Source organism: Diadema antillarum, unplaced genomic scaffold (genome assembly GCF_040938485.1).
Source record: "Diadema antillarum isolate AM-2024a unplaced genomic scaffold, OU_Dant_1.0 seq00000847_RagTag, whole genome shotgun sequence".
In the NCBI taxonomy this organism is placed as follows: Eukaryota; Metazoa; Echinodermata; class Echinoidea; order Diadematoida; family Diadematidae; genus Diadema; species Diadema antillarum.
Window position 1 is genome coordinate 980,001 of NW_027271721.1, and position 20,029 is coordinate 1,000,029.

The following is a 20,029-nucleotide window of genomic DNA, read 5'->3' on the forward strand; positions in this document are numbered from 1 at the left end:
ACTTCAGCCGGAAGAGTGACGTAGTTCAGGCAGCGCACAAGAGAATTGATAGAAAAAACAACAACTATGGCGTGTCTTTTGAGAAAATCAGCTGTAGCAACACGTACGCCGTAATGGCAAGAACATTGTACATGAAAATATGAAATAGGCCTACATCATCACGACTGTAATAATTACTGATTGTTGTGTCAGCGATAACAGAAAACGTCACACTCAAATTTGCCTTCACTTGTTTTAATTGTTTCTCCCTATGCAGGAGAATAATGATTACGAACTAAATTCAATTTGACCTATTGTATTTTGCGAAGTACTAAAAGTACTGGTAACGTTAGTCATTTTGAAGCTTATGAAAACTTCAGTTGTAAGGTAAGAAACTATCGATCCCAAATTTGAAAAAAAAAAAACAATGAGGAAATCCCGTTTAATTTATTCATTCATTCTCTGCTAGAAGTCATCGACTGTCGTTGACGACTGAGGCATTCATCCGTTTCTAGACTTCGAGTATTGCTCTTTCCTTCTTTCGTTGTTGTTTTTTTTTTCATTCGCTTCCCATTTAAAGCTATGCCGTTGACCTCTAGCTTTCTGCAGCGTTAGAATGATGAATCTACATGTCACTGTCCAGCATGGAGGGAAAGGGAGAAAGGAATCGTTGGGATTATTCACTACGTCTCATCCCATCTCTTTATCTTCTCCTCAGGAAAAAAAATCTAATGCCTCGAGTTTCATGCTAATCCCCCTTCTCCCCTCTGCCTGGACCTTCCTGTTTAACCCAGTTCTCTCTTGAACGCGAATCCAATCTCCTTCTTGCTCTCTCTGAAGGAATAGAAGAAGTCTCGAGCTCTCCTCGTGTTGTCGATTATCCACGTCGAAATCCTTTATTCATGATCCATGACGGCTTTCACTGCTTGACACCACCTAACCGTTAATTTACCATAAAACGATGGGACATGAGAAATTATGAGTATGATGTTGTCCTGTGTTATACCCAGAGTGCTTGAATACGAGTTCATTCGTACATGATTAAAGGTGGTTATTAAGAACTTAAACTCGTTCAGCCAGTCATCCACCACCTAAAAATTATAACTCTTTAATATCGTCAGTGTTTGCAGATTAATCAATGAGAAATTACCTTATTGGTCTTTTCAAAATAGCCACGACTGTTTTTACAGTACCATAAATACTCTTCATCTTGAAGTCCATATCCTGACTATAGTACTGTCACGTACCCTGTTCATCTATTGCATTTGTGGCAAAACTTAGCTGAAACTCAATTTCCACGTGAATTCCCCATCAGAGAGGCATCTTCCCCAACATTCATCTTTTATCACCCTCCTTATTCCATCCAACAGGTATCCCTGTATACCACCACCCGGCATCGATACCACGCAACAAGACAGTCTCGTATGAGAGTTCTCCGCCGAGGTTGTCCTCGTACCGCCACCCGTGATGCAACTGTATTACTCCAGGGGTTTACAGGTGTGACGCGGAGGACTCGGTATAATGTACTCCAACAAGGACAAACTCTCGATCCATTTCCGGTCGCCTACAGTTGACTTCCACGCATGCATGGTAATTATCCTTCCTGTCTTATATGGCGGTAATATAGATGACGGTTCTCTCGAGGACCTTTAATGAATAAAGGGCAATGCACGGAGGCATATCCAACATAATTTTGATAATTATCCATGATGACGGGTACTAATTAGGAGCTGGGCACCACGCTATAGTGGGTGAGAGAGCTTTTTTTTTCTTCAGCTCCTTCCAAAGGGATGCCAGAAATTGGCTTTAAATCTTGGCCACTTTCTCTGAATTAGATATTCCTATCTTTAAGAAAACTTCGATCTGTATTACCAAAAAGAATCGTGTGTCTTTCTCTCAACATTTTCTTTTTCTCTCAAAATCCATCGTAGTGATGACAACGGCGAGTTTATGGCCACATTGTTCTATGGGGCACTCTGAAGCATATTTCATTGGTTAGTTTGTGATTTATTAATGCAGGAAGGGGTCCTTATCGTCTGCCATGTGCTATATACGTGTAGTATCATCTTTTCTGATGGAATGATTAAAATGGATGAATGAATGAATATTGATTAATTGCTTGATTAATAAACGAACGAAATGAATGGGAATGAATAAATGAATGGATGAACTAATGAATGAACGAATGGATGAACGAACGAACGTTGTATACTGAAAAACAAGAATAGGGGTCCAAATATAATCTTCGAAGGAAGTGTGAAACGCTATAAACGAGCTAGCTACTTTGACAGAATGGTGATGATAAGAGAATTTTATGGGCTGCTGATAAGAGAACAGGAACATGAATATCTAATACAGGATTATTATTCATTTAACCTGATTTTAAAAGCAAGATTTGCATGTGCAACGATGGTATGAACGTGATTTTTTTTAATCAACAGCCTATATATTGTTGACCAATCGTTGAGTCCCTGATATATGCATCACGTACACATGTTGATATGATACCTTTCCATACGGTCATCACCAAAATGTTATGAGTATGATCCAAGATAAAAAAAACCCCACAACTACATGGTTCTAATCCGACTTCTGAGACCTATGGTATCCGGTTTTAGAAGGAATCGAAAAGACAAAATCAATCAATGGAATGATTTGTCTTATCAGATATGTTGTCCAAAATAGATTTGCGTAGGGCTTATTGGAGGTAATGGCTTAACTGCGTCGATCATATTTCCTCAAGACACGTATCTGTAATGATCTGGATAGCAGACTTCTTTTAGTGTAAGTGTATAATCCTTCCTCTGATTGACGGTAAACGGCTTTAGAAATGCCTAACACGACGTGACATTTATCCCTTTCCATACCGCTGTCTTAACATGTCATTGGTATCACACACGTTACATTAGCTAATTGGTTGTGATAGGGTTAATTAAGTATGCCATCTTGACCTGGTTCAAGTATAGACGCAGAGGATGCAGGCTTTGTCCGGGTGTTCATAAATTGCCGCCACTCTCGGAAAAGAAGACGGGTATAGCGCATATCTGTGCCGAGACGAGAAACAGCCGTTCAGCGTGCAGTACAACTATCAGTTGGAGAGTGAGGTGCATGAAATGAATGATAATTTATTCACTTTAGTCCGTGGGCCGTTTTCTTGCAGACAAACAAGCTTCTAAAAAGTAACAAATGACCAGATGGGGAATGGTTTTTGCGCTGTGAGTCGAGGCTCTCTCAAGAGCTGCTCGAGTCGTCACGTACAGTATTCGATTCGCGCGTGCGTAATAAGAAACCGCAGTCAATGGACTTCGCACAATTCATAATTGATCTTCTGAAGATTGTGAGCCCGCTGAATGCAGCGTTTGCCTAGCGCAAACTATCGCCAGTGTGTAATTACAGGTTGTGGGTGTTGCTTTTTCTTGGCTCGATTTGCTTTTTCTGAATAGAGGCTATGTAACATGTGTAAGTGCATCAGTGAAGTGTCTTCTGAAATGTTTTTTCTCCTCTTATCGAAGTTACCAAGCTCCATGCTGCTGGTTTGTGATCGTGCTCGATACAACACTGCGTGCCAGCAACAATAACCAGCACCCTTTGCCAATATTTCCTCCCTCTGCCCCTGTATCAAATTACCAATACCTGGACACTAAACTGGTGAAGTGTGGATATTCATCCGCAGTCAAAAGGGGCTGGGAAGGGAAGGAAGACACGGTTTACAGTTGCATGGAAATGAAGAGCACAGAAAAATAGGGAAACGGGATTTAAGACTATTATTACCAGGATAAAAGAACACGGGGTCGGATTGCACGGATGGACGGTTGAGCTGGCTGCCATCGGATCAGCATTATGAATGTTCGCCAGAGCGTGGCGAGATATGAATCATGCTGGACGGGTTTATTACAAGGAGAGTCAAGTGTTGTGCCTACCTAATGCACGGGTGAAATTCGTGAGGCGGAGCTTGGAGCAGGCTGATTTCAGCTTCGTATTATGATACGCCAGACATAGAAACTGGTTATCCTTGCCTGTCACAACGACCCTTTACTAAGGGTCGAGTGTAAGCGACTACGTGGCGCTTTTCATCTTAGCTATCGTCTCTGTCGAGGTTAGACTCTTAAGTATGTTTGGCTCTAACGAATTTTCTTTGCCCACCATGTTTACCATTTCGTTGCCGTCGTCATCCCTCGCCGTTCATTTCTTTGATAGCATTTTCTTCTTTTAAGTGACAAGGATAGGAGGGGCTGTGATTTTCGCCAGCACCGTGGCGTCATGTGTGCATTTCTGTCATGGCCCTGTCGATTGAGGTGCCGCACCGTTCCTCGCCAACTTTCCTCGCCCCTCATCACGTTATCTTCTCGTTTGCCCGCTCGTTTATCCTCCAAGCCGGGTAACAGGCGAGAGGTGTTTGCGCGGGAAATTTGTCACCGGGCAGACCGGGTGTTTGTCTTCTATTGCTGGACCTCAGCGACTTGTTTCACACCCCTTGAGAGCGCAGAGAGAAGACAATGAAACACTTCTGCTTATGGATGGAAGAAGCACACTTTGCCCCCCCCCCCCCCACCACCACCACCCTCCTATCATAAGATGCGCCAGTTGCGCGGATATGATAAGATGAACCGGACCATCTCAAAGTGTGGCGTGTAAGTACTCTCGTGTTCGTCGATGCAATTGTGTTCTGAGATAACAATGACACTGTACGTTGTAATAATACTCACTCAACGATTTTAATTTCTGGGTGGTTCCTATGATCGTGTTGGTTTCAACCATTTTTTTTCCTTTGGAAGATTGGCATGCTTGACTAACCATGTTCTTCATTTAGCATTTATCTTGATCAATGGAAGCAAGGCAGTTAATTTCAGTGGTACACGCACTGTGGTACTTCAAACCTCTGGTAATATACTTACTCCTTGGTTAGGCTAACTTGACACCATTTTCATTTGAAACCAACACAATCTTCTTATAGGATTTCACCAGTCACACCAATGCGATTCTCGGCGACCTTTAATCGTCTTAGTAACCAAACCCTGTCTCTTCCGGCTCTAGATGACAATGAATACCTTCATTATCAAAAAGCAGATTGGGAAGACGTTAATTAGGAGTACCTTTCTGTCGTGCATTTTATTAATATTTGTTTGTGATATTAATAATTCTTTTGAGGTTTTACAAAAACTACCTGGAATTTTGAAGTAGATATCAACGTTTCACTCTGATGAGTTTGGAGAAGAGAAAAACGTGAAGAGAAAAACGTGAAGCGAATAGAGAGCAAGTCACTCTCGCTGACGTTAGGGGATATCGTCTGGCCTGTCACCGCCTCGTTCCTTCGATGATAGGTCAGTGAAAGTTCACTATGCCAATGACAGTGGGGTCTTTGTCATCACCGTTGAAAGATGACCCATGATGAAGTTTACTCCGCAGCACGTATGGCTGAGTTACTGCCATCATCTTTGCCCAGTACCTGTAATGACTATGATTGTTTATGTTTAATGACGTCATCAGAGCTCACGAATACCTGCCACTGTGCACAATAAACCTACAATAGGAGAAGGACGCCTCCATCGTCAGGAACGGAAAGCGGTCGCAAGCAGGTAGCAAAATTGCCTGAATATCAATCACGTCGTCATTTGTGGTCTGTAATTTCGAATTTTCCCCATTTTATTTTCCGCAGAAAAATACACAATATCAACTTTAATGATGCTTTGAAAATTATTTCACCCTAGGTATGAAATTTCGGCTGCAAAATTAAACAGATACACTCCCAAAAGTAGCTTTCCATGAAAGAATAATCTTTGTGGGGGAAAAAAGAAGGTGTGTTATTGACAAGGATTAACTTATGCTCAGATTCTGTACAGGTGAGAGCCTTCAGTGGATATGGTATGAGCAGCACAGGGGCTGAAAGCATAGAATGTTCACGGTCGTCGAAATCGCGAAAAGAGAGAAACCCCGGTAGCGATCCTATTATTTCTCTGATGTAAAATGGCAATACGATAGTGGGTATCACATAGCACATTTTCAGGTGAGGGTTATAGACAAGAAATATGCTGTAATAGCAAAACTTTGACATTACTTGCACTTACAGTATCATGTCCAAGTTATAACATGATCGCATCTGAAATTACATGCCTCCGTTCCTTTGGCGGGAGCTTCTTGTCACTGTCTCAACAGTGACAAAGTTACACAAAAAGCAAAGTAAATCTATATTTTCATGGCTCCATGGTATAATCTATCCCAGAGCTTATGATATTATGGGATGATGTGTTCTTCGCTTTCCAAAAACAAAACAAAACAAAACAAAACAAAACCCGACTTTCTGTAAGTGCTCATGTATTAGCAATATTAGATTCTAATGCGACAGCGATGAATAACCCAGTTAACTCAGTTATTACTCCCATGAGGTATTATGTAAGTAATGTGTACATTGTGTTGGTGTGTGTGTGTGTGTGTGTGCGTGCGTGCGTGTGTGTGTGTGTGTGCGTACGATGAATAACCCAGTTATTTTGTCACATCATGTATTATGTATGTATATGTGTGCATCGTTTGTGTGTGTGCGTGCGTGTGTGTGTGTGTATTTGAGTGTAAATGTGATGGTGAAGGGCATGAGGGGAAGAACGAAGGGGATGGGAGGTGAGGAGAATAAGGAGGGGGAGGGGTGATGGGGAGGGGCGTATGAGGAAAACCGGAAGGGGAGGGGAAAGGGAGGTGTACGAAAGGTAGAGGTGAGATGATTGGGAGGTTAAGGAGTGGAAGGTGAGGGGAACGTCGGGGTGACCAGAGGGTTAGGGGAAGGTGAAAGGGGGGGGGGGGGGAGTTATTTCACACCTTTTGAATCTATCATCTGGCGATTTTTAGCTGTGCAGTTTGTTTCAATAATAACTCGAGAGCGTGTAAATCATCAATCACTCCAATTTCGGGGGGTAACGGAGACGTCTGCTTCACCAAATTGAGTTACAATTCGGAGCAAGCCGAGTCAACTGATTGGCCCCTTGGTCGGTGAAAAATTTTCATGTCTTGAGTGTTGAAGTTGTCATCCATCAACCCAGCAAGTTTGCTCAAATTGAGTCCCTTTCCCCCCTTCGTTATGACGCCACTAACTTTAGCAATGCATCTCTGCGCATTTAACTCCTTTTTTAGCAGCACTGTCGTAAAAATGACATTGCTGCTGCACACACTAATCTTGCTTGAGGCAGTTACAGGGTTAAACAGCCATATTTTATGCTCTGATATTTTTGGCGCCCTGGCTATCATGCCATGAAATATTTTATGATGTGCAGGCAGGCAGTAATGATATGATGTCGAACATGACGTCTGGTCACTCTATTGCCGTAAATGTATCAGATTTATGTTTCCTTTTGTCTGTTGAGTGCCTGAGCGCATTCGGCGTCTCACAGCTGTACAAACTGACAGCATGCAAAGGTAACAGCGTTTACTTATTTTACAACCCTCTTATAAACATTAGACGTTTATAAGAGGGTTGTTCTCCAACCAAGTTGACAATCATGAAACTTTACTGATCGTCAACTTCGTTGGAGAACAGTCGGACCCATGTAGGACATCTATTGTTTGCAAGCCTTCTGTACATCCTAATGATGTAGTTGAATACGGCTTCATGAAGTTAAAGCTATAAAATTATGTGCGTCTCCAGCCGATCGTATCATACTGTATGTCAAAGTTTGACTCTTCCGTATCTCTGCACAGAATGTGGCACTGTTTGACTGTTAATTCAAGGAGGTGACACCTCCCTGGTTAATGTTATAGAGTCTGTGAATGTTGTGGATGATGCAACGTTATGAAAGCACGTAGCCTTAGCCAGTGATGTTCACGGTATGTAGATATCAAATAACATTTTGTCTCTCTTTGTTCGCATCTGTTCTCACTCTTCAAGACAAAGGGCAAAGGTGTGAACTATACAAAAAGGCGCGAAGTGAGAATTTAGAGAACACGTTTTTACCGCCTTTCTCAATGCCGTTCTGTCGCCTGCGTTAATTGGCTTTTATCTCCCTCTCTACCCTGAGGGGAATAGTAATTACCGATCATCTTCATTTGTATTTGGGTAACTATGAATACCAGTAAGCAATTTGAAGATATATTTATTCTTAAAATCTGTGTGACCCAAGACAGCAGTTCAAGCCTGCGAACGAGATTTGCACAACGACTTCAACCACTGCTAATTCTAACTATTCAAAGTATATTTTGTTGATCGAAACAGCATAAAGATCGACTCTGCATTAGGCTTTGACAAGACTATTGTTTGAAAACCAAATTTTTGGGGAAAAGCGTAAAATATATTTAAATAAAAAGAAGTAGGAAGAATGTTCCTTCAAAGTACGTCACTCACTGCTTCACGTTTCCAACTCTCTTTTGTCAGGTTTTGGTGTCACGGAACCCGTTGGCAAGGTTTATCACACACGCCTGAGTTAAAGATCCTTAGACTAAGGTTCCCACTCTTGTGTCATTTCAACAGTGAAAACTGCAACTCAAAACTCCCAAAGCTGTCTTTCTAAGAATACAAAAGGATTCTAGCTGTAAAGGCGAATGCGTGTCCGGTATGCGGTGCTGACACGGCCTGCAGAACTTGCAAGGGTTTCGCCTTTGAGTCCTTGGGTTGGAGTTTGTTTTGAGTCTTCATCCGCAGAAATAGTGATATTGATAGAGTGACGAGTGCCATGCTTAGAATTTACTATTTCAACTCTTTTCCATCCACCGTGTTCTGATTGAAATTTTCAAAAATAGATGACAAAGTTCTACGTTGAGAAAATACACAATCGTATTTTGGACTACAAGTTTTCTTCAAAATCCGGAGTGGCCCGTAAACTGACCTTTTCATTTGCATGTGAGAGAGAATTGATATACAGTCTGCGTCTTTAGGTTAGAGTCAAGCTCAACTATGGCTAGGAGGTATTATAGCAGAATACAGTGTGATGCTCCTACCATTAGTTACCGATATCATTTTAGTGTACCGAGTATGCGGGCAAGCAGTGTTGTGTAAGTCAACTGTTGGTTTTTGGTTTTTTTTTAACGGACAGCGCCGCCACAGGTCGCATCATTATATGCCAGAGACTGAGCAACATTGGAGCTGTGCATGCAGCAGGGGGTTTCGTCGCTGAAACAGCTCAGTCTTCGCCAGGACAAAAATGAGAAAGGCCTCTTCTACATCGTCTACTGACGGCTTCGTGCGCACTACTTTCTTCAGCTTTCGAAACGTGGAGTCCTCGATGCACACGCGAAAGGGCTGATGTAAACACATAGGAATCAATCAACGTGGTAAGTTGAAGGAAGAGTAGTGATTTGCACTCAATTTAGGTATGATTTTGATGGGTATATACGGTATACGGTCATTATTCTGCCTGTATTGGGTTCCTTGCTGATTGTGTGATTTGAGTGAACTCTTTTGCCTGTCAGTGAGAAGATATAACTAGACTTATAGAGGTGCTCGTTGTGTATGCGTGACCGTGAATTTTGCGCTGCTCAAATAGGTTTATGATTAAATGGGTGATACCACACGGTTGACATGAAAACTAAATGTTTCGGAAAGCGGGGATACGGACTCCGCTACAATTTGAGTGGATTGCTCTTTTTAACATGCATGCCCACGTTCGATGTATTGATCGGGTGAGGGTTACACGTGACACCTTGACACGAAACAGTTGCTGACGAGCGAGCGAGCGAGTCTACGCCCCTTTCCATCGCCCCCGACTCCGTTGAGCGTCGCCAATTTGCGGGGGTATTTTGACAGGGACTCGAGTGAGTCGGGTCTGGCAAGGAATCCGCGGGACATCTTGGTTAATTACCTTCGTTAGGAGAAGGCCCATCAGTCACAGCATGCCTTCGTTCTGCAGCGATAACTTCACGAAGCTGCAGTAACGTAGAGCTTCAATCGCCTGTCTTTTTAAAGCGCTTATATTATACTCGACATTTTCCTGCACAGGCGCTTCCAGACGTACGCATATTACTGTGGTAATAAAAGCAAATTCATATTGATTTGTTAATGCAAGGCTATATTCATATTGGTATTGTTAATGTCAGGCAAGTTCTCTCGCATGACATCTCTGAGGCGATCAGTTACAAAATAAATTTTGTATTGCGCGCTTAGAGAGTGGATTTACTTTGGCAGGCAGAATTACACACTGATTATTTACCGCTAATGTTATCGCTATAGATGATAATAGTTGATTCTTTCGGCTATCCATGTACAGTATCTATAATAATATTCCGATCAAGGTACATGGTCCGGTCTATTGCTCATCCCCAGCTAGGATGTAATACTCCGACCCGAGACATTATAATATTAGCGTGGATAGAATGTCCTCTCTGATACACTTCCGCTACTATATCATTGCACAAAATCTCTCCGGAAACCGGAAAAGATCAGAAAGTCACTGATCGTGTGCCGCTGACCTGCACTCCGTGACCTCAGAGCGTGTAGGAACTACTTCGTACTCTCAGGCCTCTTGTATCGAGACACTGACGGAGAGCTGTACTGGTATCGCACTGTGACATGTATCGACGTTTACTGTATGTTCGTATCACTCACAATTTGAGTACAGTACTCTCTCGAATGAATTTCAGTATTGCCATGGTCTGTGTGTCATATTTCACTTCCATACGTTTATACAGTTTGCTCACGGAAATGCCGTTCTATGTAATGTTCCTGCTTGAAATTACTTTGAATCAGCCGCAAACTTTGTTGCGATAAAGTCATGAAAAACATAACTGCAATAGGGTTAGATGAACAACAGAGTATGTTTACATAGGGCAATAGGATATACGCATGATACATAATGATGATAGATGAACAGTACAATAGGGTTAAAGATAAACAACAGTTCCATACATAATGTCCCACCACTTGCCAAGCAAATGTGTGTGTACATAGGGTCTATCTAAAAAGAAAACACCAAATATGTTACATGATGAGAACGAGAAAAATTAAACTTGGTATTTAAAGAAAAAAAATGACTTAAAAGTTGACATTTTGAGACACATTTTGTACATAGAAGTTGGCCTACCTTCTTTGTCGTAAACCTCCTTATACATTCGATAATTTGTACACCAGCTTGATATATAGCTTAACTTGTTTATTTAGTTTGAAAAACACGAAACATGCTCGTATGTCGTGTACAATCAATAAACCTTGGCCATACACGTGTCTGTAATTGTAAAGTGTGCTTATATTATTTTGTAGGAGTTTGAAGCATTATTCTATAGAGGGCTGGTCTCTAGTTTGAGGCTTAAAGGGGATGGCTAGTAACTGATCAGTGGGAATCAGTGGGAATGCTTGGGGATGATTGTTCCTATTATTGTGGGATTCATTTAAGAGTACGTTATAATATTATATCTATTGTTGTGTGAAAATCATTTGCTTCAGAATGGTCTCATATTCAAGTAATGTGCAGTTTAATGCCCCGTCACTCTACAGGCATGCTAACCTGGAAACATTAAGAAGACTAGGCATACCAGTTTTCCACATGTCGTCTGATATTTATACGCCTTTTCAGTACACCCACTTGCAGTGCGTGGTTCCCCGCCTTTTTCGTCTCCGTTCGCGATTTTACCGCCTCTTATACTTGTCCCTAATCCCTGCTTAACCCTTTTCGCCTTTTAAATCCCTGTTTGTGCACTGTAGCGCGCTTTATCAGTCCGTGCAAACCTCCTCACCCAATTCGCAGGATTACACATACCATCATTCTTTCTATTCACAGAGTAGAAGTACGTTCTGCCTGCTTTGTATACAATATGTTTCTATAGGGAGTATACCGTCCGCCAGGGTCCTGCCTGATTGTGTAAGAATGGAGGAGGCGGTTTAACGTCGCAGGTAAACTCTTATCAGTTCTCCGAACCACAAAAAAGACCTCTCGAATGAGAAGTCTGCTCTTCAAATGTGTTTTTAAATAGCATGCCTGGGTGTGGATGATGTGTGATTTTCGACTCAAGAGAGCTAAGACATTATCTCTTGTGTATACACGTCAATATGTGTGTCTGGGTGTTGGCTGATTATGCCCTAGCTGTTATGTTCAGATGCAGGGTACACTGTAATTAATTAGTGGGATAATGTCTGTGTGTGTGGTCTGTGTGTGCGCGTACGTGAGTGTGCCAGCCTTGTCCTATTTATGCTCGTTATATTCAATATGAGTATCGCCGCATGTAGCTGGTGTCATGCTCAGCAATGGTCTGAGTTGATGGGAACATGTATGAACGAAAATCTGGCAATAACTAACGCAATAACACGATATCATAAGGGGAAATTCTTGACCAGTTAAAAGTTGGTCTGACAAAAAACAAGAGTAACAAGCACAAGTTCAGCGAAAAATTGTCAAAATCGGATAAGAATTAGAGAAATTATGAAATTGAGAAGTTGTGCCAGTTTACCCGAAACAGTGCTTTAACACTCAATATGAAGTAGTGAGTTGATCATATTTATATTCTCCTGACAACTTGCTATAAACTTGTAGTTTGCACATTAAATCTTGAATTTTCCCGTTTGTTTTTTGTTCTGGTTCAAACCCGATTATGCCCCAGTAGCAAATCCTGATATAGCTGACTGATCATAATTTTGAAGTTATTCTGCAAGGAACGACACTATGTTTTAAAGCAGAAGAATTTCATTTTTTTTCACCATTTTTTACACGATCAATGAAAATTGCGAAATGATGACACCATCATTTCACTAATTTTCGTATTTATGTTAACTGTTCAGTTTTCGAAAAGTTGACATAAGCTAAAGCTATTTTTCTTCACATTACTTGGATACGCCCACAAAAAAAGCAAGCAAACAAACAAACAAACCTTCCAGATTAAGATTTTGGCAGTGGCATCATCTGTCAATCATTGCGTTAAAATGTAATATGATAAACAAAAGACAATAGAATGCACCTTCCCCTGGCCTATAGACTGAATTATTATGACGTTCATGTTTCCATGTTACTAATATGATTAACAAAAGACATTGCAGGGAAATGATTATGCAAGTTATGATCGGTCTATATGGGAAGGTGCATTTCGATGTCTTATGTTAATTATAAAAATTATTAGTACTTTAGCATTTCTTAGCAACGATTGACAGATGACGTTACTGGCAGAATCTTGGCGGGAAAGTTTTTTTTAAGGTATATCCAAGTAACCCAAAGAAAAATAGTAGAATGGTATCATGAAATATCTGGCACAAAAAAGAAAAAGATTACATAATAATCTTTCGGTCACATAAGTGATGATCATTTCTGTGAGTCAATACAAGTTAACATACATTTGCACTGCATATTCCCTTTAATTGGTTAGTCGCTCATGATTCAGATAACGTCTTTGGAGGGAGTTTCCCTGTGAAGATGAATATTAATTTAGCTCTCTCCCGCAGTCCATCGTGTGGAGCAGTTTCATAATCCAATGACCTGCGTGCATTTCCGGCCTCATAATGTGTAAGCCAATAAACCAGTTTGCCACTCAATTATGCTGATCAAATTCATGTATATTTCTGCCCCAATACCTTATTATTCGTTAAGCAAATCAAGAAAGATCTGGAGTATAGATACAATGTCATCATAGTTTTGAGGTACGTAGAGTGACTGCAGGGAATTATGGGTCTGGAAGTACTCAGTCAGTGTGTGTATGAAGTTTTGTTTTGATGTGTTTGTGTGTATGTTCTCGTCTATGTCTGTCTGTTACGCCGGCTTGTGTTGCACTTAGGCCCCAGAAGCGTAGTGATGGTATTATGGGAAGCAAATTACTCGAATTGCGACGGAGGCTAGACTAGATTGCCCCAGTCCGGCATATTTGTGCGTTTTGAGTTTATTTACTGAAGTAGATATTTTAATGCTCTGGCTTTTGTTGTATGGAAATAAAGGTAAATGCGTTTAAAAGTAGCAGGATTTCAGCAAAGTCTGAGGGGACACGTGGGCGTAGCGGAAGTGGATTGGTCGAAGAGAAAAAAGAGAGGGAGAGGAATCAATGGAGAGACTTTAGAGAATAAACCTGGGGTGGGGTGTGAAGGCATGCGAGGTATGTCTTCAGAAGGTGTATGTTTGTATTAACATGTTTATTGTGTGTGTTTGTCGCGGGTAAAGGCGTACGAAGAGCGTGTCTGAAGGTCGCCAGCATACCACCAGGCACCTTGTATGGAATGCCGTGTGTAGATCGTGGCGCCATGTACTCCGCGTGTCTTTAACGATCCATTAAAGCAATCCCCCGTCTGGCGCGCTAATAAATGTTCGTGAGTTTGACTGTGGTCAACCTAATTGGGATTTTGATACTCCACGTCGGCATCAATTGCGCGCACGCGGGGGCTTTCCTTGAGTCGTGTGATTGCAGCGAAGTGAGCGTTTTCTACAGCGAAGTGAGCGTTTTCTAACATCACTAATAATAAAAGTATTGTCGATTGAAGTGATCTGTGTGGGCTGCCATATTAAAAGTACTGTTTGCTTCGTGGCTGTCGTTGTAAGTCAAATCAACAAATAATATCATTGTATGCCCCAGTTTGAATATCGATTTTCGAGTATATACTATACTCCTTAATACTGTGATGCTTTCTGTCTGATAGAATAGTTTAATGATCAAACAATGAGGGTATCATAAGTCATTTGAGATTATTGGACAACCAACAGTCCAAAAAGAGGGTGTATAGGTTATGCCTAATTTGTTCAAATGATAGACAGATATGTATATACACATATATATATATATATATATATATATATATATGATTATATAAATCAAAATTAATTTTCAGGAAATCGGCAGAGGCAATGCCCCATCCTATCGTGATCAGCACTGCAGAGAACCCAGGGGAGTGATCAGCTCCCCCAAACTCTCACTATCAGAGGGGCACTTTCTCCTCGAAGTCTACGAACCATCGCGATGCATCGGTCTCTAAAGGCTGTCGTGATGCAGGTGGTAGGAAGCGTATTGAGGTTGCGAAGTGTCCACCACTGGCAGAGTATAACCTACTTGACCCTCTGGTGTATGAGAGTAGTGATTCAAGGAGGGTTAAGGTGGGCATAATATGCAAATATACTTTGCCTTGAGTGTTTCTGGTTAAAGCTATGGGTAGAGGTGGCTCCAAAAAATAGTGCTATTCGTCGAGAGGCACAGCCGCAAAGTGAATGGTACTACTGGAGGCATCGAGGCTCATCAGTAGGGCCTACTTACCGGAAACTCGAAATTAGGCAGAGAGTATTTGTTTTATATTTTTGATTAAAAGTGTATACCAAAGAAGGGTGGAAATGAATCGAAAAGTTGTGTAATGGATGGATATAGTTTAGTACAAACCCTGCGAAGCAGGACGCGATGTCACACTTGCTTTGTGACGTTATTTCACAGTTAAAATACGAAAGCAACGCGCGATGTTAGACTTGCTTTGTGATGTCACTATAAAGTGACCGTAAGAAGCAGTGCGCGATGTTACAGTTGCTTTGTGATGTCACAATTACTTTGTGATATAATTTCACAAATGGTATACCATGGAGTGTCACCTGCCAACATTCTGAAATTGTAGAAAATACATTAAGCGCGTGAAGCTCTATCAACCAATCACTACCTTTTTTTATTAGTAATCCAAAATAATATATTACGAAATAAAAGAGCGCCAGCGTTGGTCCAGATTACAGTTACAAACCAGCTTTGTCATCCAAAAGTGAGATGGGGGGGGGGGAATCGTGGAGATAAGGAGACGACTTGCTAGTGGCAAGTCACGCCTCTTACAACATCAGGAGAAAAAGGAAGTAGGAGAAGAAAGAGAAGATGAGTGCCAGAAGAATAGATTAAAAGTCTTGAGAGGGGAAGAAAGGAGGACAAGAGAAAGGAACTAATACACAAAGTGTGTGTGTAGACAAGGAGGTAAATGAACGACAACGTTTGTTAGTTTTATCCAGCTGAGTGACAGCGATATTGTCAAGTTCTTCGTGAACACAGAATCGCATTTTTTTTTTCAATGTAGCCATACGAGTTCTTTGTTCACTTTGTAGCGTGAAGCGGCTTAGTCACTTCCTGTGTAGTGTGTAGGCCTGATGTGGTCGAGATGAAGCTCCCTTTGTTAATGGATTTCAGAGACTGCTCTTATACTGATTTAAAAGCAACGAAGAAAGATTTCAGAGAATGGTGTCCGTACACGAAGAATTCAAGATTCACTTGCAATGTGAAACTGAGATATCACTTTTTTTTTTCTGAGTGCAGTGTTGCACATAATCGATATCGTGAATATGGTATCTAATAAATTGGCGTCTGGAAGAGGGAAGTGGTGTCTCGAAGAGAAGGTGATAGTTCTTCAAGGGGAATCTTACATTAGACATCTACAATCCCTTAGACGGACGTGGTCGTCTTTCGTACGAGTCTATCCATTCTGAAGTCGATCATGATCGTAACATGGCGTGTGTCCCGTTTTTCATTTGTGGACATCGGTATTAAGTCCATACACGCTGGTTTAGATAGAGTTGCGTTCATAATCAGTGTTTCCACAACTGCTTACTACATAATATTAACGAAAATGATGGGTAAAACGAATCTTATACCATCTGCTTCGCAGCCGCCTTATCGTAATACCACCTGATGACTTCTCACAGCTCGTCTGCTACTTACCGTATACAATTGCGATGTTCTTCATGAGTTCTTTCGGACACACGCGGTCTACCACATTCAAAAGGAATACCGTCAAGGCTGAATAATGTCCGAAATACTCGGAAGCAGGCCACATCAGGGCACCAAACCAAACAAACATGAAACCCATAGATCTAGGTCGAATGTTGGCTTGCTTTGAAAGAAGTCTTCGCTTCCCTTACTTTTGAGTACATCTCGTCCAGCTGCTGTCGGCTCCCCACTCCCTCCCTCCCCGATCTACTTGCCAATATTTCAGAGTGAAGTCTATACACAGCGCATAATTATTATGTTGGATATTCTCAAGAATTCATATCAGTTTCAGGCTCCTGGTCTGAAGTGCTTGAACAGGCGGCATTATCGCAGAAATAAGCCCCCTTTTACCCCTAAAATATCGGCTTAGGTTTATTCAGCTTTATAGCTTTACTGGGAACAATAAAAAAAAGGGAGGGGGGGGAGACAGAATTGTGACCGATATATTTATAGCATACCTATTATACAGGCCTACATCTCAGCGAATTGTTCAAGAGTTGTTTTCACTTCCGTTCTCAAGTAAAATGATCATCTACTTTTTGAAGTGACAGTATTAGTATATACAAGCCTTTGTTGTGTTTTTTTTTCCGGATCTTGTAAACTTGTAAACATCATCTCGTGGCCATGTGATGCCATGCCACGTGTTTTCAGTTTCTGTGGTGCAGTTTCCTTATTTTTGTTTTCTGTCGATCGAAGACTAAATGATTGCAGTACTTCGACCAAATGCGCACTATCGTTGAGAGTCGCATAGAAATCAATCCTGAAGGCGAGGAAGACAAAATCGAAGCGCACTGCGAAACCCGTTCTGACCTAAATTCCGAAAGTTTTCTCAGATCGTATTGGGTTTCATTCGCACGAACAAGGGTCACGCTTTACTTTAAAACACTTTAATATATGCGGTGAGGTTGTTCAATTTTCATCCTTTCTTCCTTCAATCAAGCAGGGGGAAATGCATGCAGTGTATTTTGCCTTGCTGTCTTATCGTGTTATATTCAATCGAACCCCGTGATACTCGTAACAACCGCACTTCATGAATAAACATCAAATCCCGTAGCGGCGCAGTGGCAAAGTTAAAAGATATCGACGCTATTGCCACGTCAGTGTGTGATTCCAGTCGGGTACGAAGTAATGAGTGCGGTAAATTTCCGTGCATATCCAGATCTGGTTAGGCGCTAATTTGAGTGACGAGGATGTCTAGATGGGGAAAATGAAATGAAAGAGTGAATTGACAAGAATACCCATCGGCACGGCAAAATATTGCTCGGTGTTTGTACGCACATGCGACAAGCATTATGCATGAGAAGTACTGGCACGGCATGCGTGTAATGGAGAGGTTCGGAGCCGATTCAAATTTGCATCTTAAGTCTTGCCTAGTGAATGAACTCCTTTAATTCGTTGCTTTCCGGCGTGTTTTAGAATTTCTCCCCGTTATTGCAAGTTATGTAATGTACAATACTGTTGTGTACGGGGAGGATGCAGGATACACATAAGAGAGGAAAGATCTGAGTTTACTGCTCATAATGGGGCAAGTTCGATCACTCGTCCTCCCGACTTTTCAGTCATGTGACCTTAAAAAATTGATTGCCTCACCCAGTCCAGTCCTTCGACACAATTATGACGTGATATGATGGCCCTCTGATAACTGATAATTTCCTGCATCATGACGCAGTACAGTATTGTGAAGGCTCTCAGCACGCCTGTACTCGTTTTGCAGGATGAAAGGTGATGAGTATACAAGGAAGAGGGTAAGAAAAATGCGCACCCCCCCCCCCCCCCCCCCTATTGACCCTTTGGCCACTGTAATACTATAATGTGGGGGCGCTGTGGCATAGTGGATAAGACTCCAGACTCCCAATCGGAGAATCCGAGTTCGAATCCCGCCCAGTGCTTACGTTCGTGGACAACATGTTTTCACCCACCACGTCCCTCTCTACCCAGGCGTATGAATGGGTACCTGGCAACGCTAGGGTAATAATGATATCGCAGGGCCCTCCGGCAGAGCAGCGGCAACACTGAAGAAGCTACCCTGGATAAAGAACGCCTTATTATTAGTAGTAGTATTATTATTAGTGGTGAAAACCTTCTACTGACCGTCATGTTATTTGAAATCGCGTGAAGTGAAAGTCAATCTACTGTTTCGGCTCATAGTACGCTGTTAATACTACAAGAATTTATCAGTCAGTATACCTTGATAAAAAAAGGTTCATGTTAAAGACGACGTTTGGTGCTATTATGATGAATTAAGTGCTGTGGAGTAAGTGTTTGTGTGCACTTGCAAGATGGATCCTTCGTAACGGTTGAATGACCATCATTCCTGTGCGCATGCGCGTGTAATAAAACCAACATTTTCATCTATTATGTATAATTACTTTGACCTATACTTACAAGAGAAAAGGAATGAATAGTTTTCATATATCCAGCGATATGATTATGTAGGTGTTCAGAGATAATTTATTGATTATCAGTCTCACGATACGACCAACTAGGGCTAATCGATATTATATTATATTATGTTATATTATAGATTTCTGGAAATTTGTAATTCAATGTAGATCACTCAAATATCATACCGATTTTAGAATGACTTCCATCACACGTGAGGATGTCCTTTGAGGCCATTATATGCACACACGTGTGCTACGATGAGTCACACCAATGCATATCATTCTTTAATACTTATGTCTACCTTGATCAAGAAGAGGAAAAAAGCTGGAAATTTTGCGTGTATCCGTCCATTATCTCAGACCGTATAGAGACCTTAACTACGATGTAATTACTGGAGAGCCGCGCTGACTTAATGGTATCATATGACGCGATTTGGGATATATATATATATATATATATATATATATATATATATATATATATATACATAAATATACATATATGGTAATTAAGTTTACCTTTTCTTTCCCCTGGCAGCCCTGTTTTCTATGTCACAATCTAGGGGTTTTTTTTTTTCTCATTTGTGCTTTGTCTCTGTGTTATAATTTATCTTATTTTTGTTTTTGCTGAATCAAATGTATTTTGTGTTTACCCATGTACATGTGCAATGTCTGAAATGCCGAATAAAATAATGATAATAATGATAATAATAATAATAATAATAATGATAATATATATATATATATATATATATATATATATATAAATACATATATATATATATAAATAAATAAATAAATAAATATATATATATATATATATATATACATATACATATATACACGTGTATATATATATGTGAATAAAATGCGAGTGCGTGTGTGTGTGTGTGACATAGTGGGTGGCAATATTGGCTGTCGCCCAGTGAAAGTCCAAACCGCGGCTGTCAGGTTGTGCAGCGTGCACCCCGTTTGATTACAGGGTACCCCATACACCATGGTCATGGGGTGAGTCAGGGTTACAGCCAGCATCGATTTGACGATGTCATGGCGTTATACCCGATCTTATC

At 41.1% G+C, this 20,029-nt stretch overlaps 1 long non-coding RNA gene across 3 annotated transcripts in view; it reads left to right on the forward strand.

Moving 5' to 3' along the window:
* The window catches only part of LOC139740323 (uncharacterized), a 67,257-nt gene that overhangs the window by 33,407 nt on the left and 13,821 nt on the right, over nucleotides 1–20,029 (forward strand). For 2 of the 3 annotated variants that reach the window (XR_011711555.1, XR_011711554.1), the window contains exons 2-3: nucleotides 1,350–1,569; nucleotides 8,991–10,482. This is a non-coding gene — a long non-coding RNA (uncharacterized lncRNA). Of the gene's footprint in view, nucleotides 1–1,349; nucleotides 1,570–8,990; nucleotides 10,483–20,029 lie in introns of those variants that run through there. The other variant, XR_011711556.1, reaches the window with a different exon arrangement.